We start from the raw sequence: 5,000 nt of genomic DNA, 5'->3' as shown, positions 1-5,000 counted from the left end.
GGTCTTCGCAAGACTGCGTCCAAGGCGCCCGAAAGCCCAAGGGAACCCAAACCCGGCCGACACTTGCAATCGCACATGCTCTCTGCAACACACCATCAATGCCGCCCAACGGGGCCAGCACGAGCAGTCATCCGCGGTCCCCTGGCCCTGCGCACGTTTGTCTTTGAAACCGAGCATCAATGCCACAGAAAGTGCCGGGGCGCCAGCTGGAGCCATCATCCGCGTTGCCATGGCTCGCTTGGCCTTGGCTTGCCAGTCCCCGACACGAGCAATCGCGCATTTTCTTTGCAACCGACCATCAATGCCGCCCAACGAGGCCAGCACGAGCAGTCATCCGCGGTCCCCTGGCCCTGCGCACGTTTGTCTTTGAAACCGAGCATCAATGCCACAGAAAGTGCCGGGGCGCCAGCTGGAGCCATCATCCGACGTGCCATGGCTTTGGTCCCATGGTCTTCGCAACCGAGCATTCGTGACACCCGACGGGGCCAGGACACCAACCCTTCCGACACGAGCATTCGCGCATGTTCTTTGGCCACACAACGGCGCCAGCACGAGCAAAATCATCAGCGGTGCGGTGGCCTTGCACGGCCTTTTGTCTTTGGAGCCAACCATCAGTGCCACGGGAAGTGCCGGAGTCCCGGCATCCGCGGTGCCAAGTCATTGCGCCCTTGGTCTCTGCAGCGGGGCATGCCGGGCACTCCCAACCATTGCAAGCAAGCAAGCAAGCAAGAAAGAAAGTAAGTAAGTAAGTAAGTATTACATATAGGGGCGGGACATGCGGGGAGATCTGCGAAACGTGCACTACGGGGCACACGCGTACCTACCGGGGCATACCGACCCCTATTGGGGCACACGTGTGCATATCGGGGCATACCGGGCCTATCAGGGCACACGCGTACATACCGGGGCATATCGAGCCCTACTGGGGCACACGTGCGCATATCGGGGCGTACCAAGCCTATCGGGGCATACGCATGTATCCCAAGGCATACCGAGTCTATCCGGGCATACGCGTTCATACCGGGGCGTAACGGGCCTATCGGGGCATACTTGGGCATATCCGGGCAAAAAATGCCACAGAAAGTGCCGGGGCGCCAGCTGGAGCCATCATCCGACGTGCCATGGCTTTGGCCCCATGGTCTTCGCAACCGAGCATTCGTGACACCCGACGGGGCCAGGACACCAACCCTTCCGACACGAGCATTCGCGCATGTTCTTTGGCCACACAACGGCGCCAGCACGAGCAAAACCATCAGCGGTGCGGTGGCCTTGCACGGCCTTTTGTCTTTGGAACCAACCATCAGTGCCAAGGGAAGTGCCGAAGTCCCGGCATCCGCGGAGCCAAGTCATTGCGCGCTTGGTCTCTGCAGCGGGGCATGCCGGGCACTCCCAACCATTGCAAGCAAGCAAGCAAGCAAGAAAGAAAGTAAGTAAGTAAGTAAGTAAGTATTACATATAGGGGCGGGACATGCGGGGAGATCTACGAAACGTGCACTACGGGGCACACGCGTACCTACCGGGGCATACCGACCCCTATTGGGGCACACGTGTGCATATCGGGGCATACCGGGCCTATCAGGGCACACGCGTACATACCGGGGCATACCGAGCCCTACTGGGGCACACGTGCGCATATCGGGGCGTACCAAGCCTATCGGGGCATACGCATGTATCCCAAGGCATACCGAGTCTATCCGGGCATACGCGTTCATACCGGGGCGTAACAGGCCTATCGGGGCATACTTGGGCATATCCGGGCAAAAAATGCCCAAAACTTGCGCAACCTTGGCAACCGTGGTCCATTCCTCTCTATATGCCTAGCCCTGGCAACCGTGGTCCATTCCTCACTATATGCCATGGCCTTGTGCCCATGGTCTTCACAAGACAGCATCCAAGGCGCCTGAAAGGCCAAGGGAGCCCAACCCAGCAATGCCCAGCCAAGGCCAGGCATTCCAGTGCCTACGCGGGCAAAAACGCCCAAAGCATGCCCCATTCCTTAGCCTATCCAGGCAAAAACGCCCAAAACCAGCCCATTCCAGTGCCTATCCGGGCAAAAACGCCCAAAGCATGCCCATTCCTTAGCCTGTCCAGGCAAAAACGCCCAAAACCAGCACATTCCAGTGCCTATCCGGGCAAAAACGCCCTAAACCTGCGCATTCCAGCGCCCCGCAGCATGCCACCCTCCTATAGGGTTTGCGCAACCAACCCGCCTAACCACCAGTGGCAACCAAAGGTGCTGTTAGCGACGACTTCTGAAGACGCAACGAGACGCGACGGGTTTGCGCCCAGACGCGACGAGACGATGCGGGATCTGCGCCCAACCATGCCTACAGCCGCCGACTTGTTGCGGGAGCTGCTTGCCCAAGCATGCCTAGCGTGCAAGGCCTGCGTGCCCAAGGTCTGTGTGCAAGGCTAGTGCCCAAGGCTAGTGCGCAAGGCTAGTGCCCAAGGCTAGTGAGCAAGGCCTGGGTGCAAGGCTAGTGTGCAAGGCTTGTATGCAAGGCTAGTGTGCAAGGCTGCTGTGCAAGGCTTGTGGGCAAGGCTGGTGCGCAAGGCTAGTGCCCAAGGGTTGTGTGCAAGGCTAGTGCCCAAGGCTAGTGCGCAAGGCTCGTGCCCAAGGCTAGTTCGCAAGGCTTGTGTGCAAGGCTGGTGCGATGGGCCAGTGCCCAAGGCTTGTGAGCAAGGCTTGTATGCATGGCTTGTGTGCAAGGCTTGTGTGCATGGCTTGTGCGCAAGGCTTGTGTCCAAGGCTTTTGTGCAAGGCTCGTGCGCAAGGCTAGTGTGCAAGGCTTGTGCGCATTGGCGGGTAGCCCACCACCATGCACGATCCAAATGCCACTCACGCGACAACACGGTGCCAAGCCGGGCATGGTGTGCACTCAAAACCAATCAACGGACAGAGGTCATGCGTCATGGGGGGGATCTAGCAAGGCCATGGGGAAGGTCATGGAGGACCTTGGAAGCAAGCGCAAGACGAGAGCGAATCGAACAAGGGGCCAGGACGGGGCCTTGTGCCCATGGTCTTCGCAAGACAGCGTCCAAGGCACCCGAAAGCCCAAGGGAACCCAAACCCGGCCGACACTTGCAATCGCACATGCTCTCTGCAACACACCATCAATGCCGCCCAACGGGGCCAGCACGAGCAGTCATCCGCTGTCCCCTGGCCCTGCGCACGTTTGTCTTTGAAACCGAGCATCAATGCCACAGAAAGTGCCGGGGCGCCAGCTGGAGCCATCATCCGCGTTGCCATGGCTCGCTTGGCCTTGGCTTGCCAGGCCCCGACACGAGCAATCGCGCATTTTCTTGGCAACCGACCATCAATGCCGCCCAACGGGGCCAGCACGAGCAGTCATCCGCGGTCCCCTGGCCCTGCGCACGTTTGTCTTTGAAACCGAGCATCAATGCCACAGAAAGTGCCGGGGCGCCAGCTGGAGCCATCATCCGCGTTGCCATGGCTCGCTTGGCCTTGGCTTGCCAGTCCCCGACACGAGCAATCGCGCATTTTCTTTGCAACCGACCATCAATGCCTCCCAACGGGGCCAGCACGAGCAGTCATCCGCGGTCCCCTGGCCCTGCGCACGTTTGTCTTTGAAACCGAGCATCAATGCCACAGAAAGTGCCGGGGCGCCAGCTGGAGCCATCATCCGACGTGCCATGGCTTTGGTCCCATGGTCTTCGCAACCGAGCATTCGTGACACCCGACGGGGCCAGGACACCAACCCTTCCGACACGAGCATTCGCGCATGTTCTTTGGCCACACAAAGGCGCCAGCACGAGCAAAATCATCCGCGGTGCGGTGGCCTTGCACGGCCTTTTGTCTTTGGAACCAACCATCAGTGCCACGGGAAGTGCCGGAGTCCCGGCATCCGCGGTGCCAAGTCATTGCGCCCTTGGTCTCTGCAGCGGGGCATGCCGGGCACTCCCAACCATTGCAAGCAAGCAAGCAAGCAAGAAAGAAAGTAAGTAAGTAAGTAAGTATTACATATAGGGGCGGGACATGCGGGGAGATCAGCGAAACGTGCATTACGGGGCACACGCGTACCTACCGGGGCATAGCGACCCCTATTGGGGCACACGTGTGCATATCGGGGCATACCGGGCCTATCGGGGCACACGCGTACATACCGGGGCATACCGAGCCCTACTGGGGCACACGTGCGCATATCGGGGCGTACCAAGCCTATCGGGGCATACGCATGTATCCCAAGGCATACCGAGTCTATCCGGGCATACGCGTTCATACCGGGGCGTAACGGGCCTATCGGGGCATACTTGGGCATATCCGGGCAAAAAATGCCCAAAACTTGCGCAACCTTGGCAACCGTGGTCCATTCCTCTCTATATGCCTAGCCTTGGCAACCGTGGTCCATTCCTCACTATATGCCATGGCCTTGTGCCCATGGTCTTCCCAAGACAGCGTCCAAGGCGCCCGGAAGGCCAAGGGAGCCCAACCCAGCGATGCCCTGCTATGGCAAGCCAAGGCCAAGCATTCCGGTGCCTATCCGGGCAAAAATGCGATTCGTCTCTATATGCCTAGCCTTGGCAACCGTGGTCCATTCCTCACCATATGCCATGGCCTTGTGCCCATGGTCTTCCCAAGACAGCGTCCAAGGCGCCCGGAAGGCCAAGGGAGCCCAACCCAGCAATGCCCTGCTTTGGCAAGCCAAGGCCAAGCATTCCGGTGCCTAACCTTGGCAACCGTGGTCCTTTCCTCACCATATGCCATGGCCTTGTGCCCATGGTCTTCGCAAGACATCGTCAGAGGCGCCCAAAAGGCCAAGGGAGCCCAACCCAGCAATGCCCTGCTTTGGCAAGCCAAGGCCAAGCATTCCGGTGCCTAACCTTGGCAACCGTGGTCCTTTCCTCACCATATGCCATGGCCTTGTGCCCATGGTCTTCGCAAGACATCGTCAGAGGCGCCCAAAAGGCCAAGGGAGCCCAACCCAGCAATGCCCTGCTTTGGCAAGCCAAGGCCAAGCATTCCGGTGCCTAACCTTGGC

Source organism: Tasmannia lanceolata, unplaced genomic scaffold (genome assembly GCF_043159265.1).
Source record: "Tasmannia lanceolata isolate RefF3 unplaced genomic scaffold, GAP_Taslan_0.1 ptg000037l, whole genome shotgun sequence".
NCBI lineage: Eukaryota > Viridiplantae > Streptophyta > Magnoliopsida > Canellales > Winteraceae > Tasmannia > Tasmannia lanceolata.
This window is presented reverse-complemented; position numbering follows the sequence as displayed.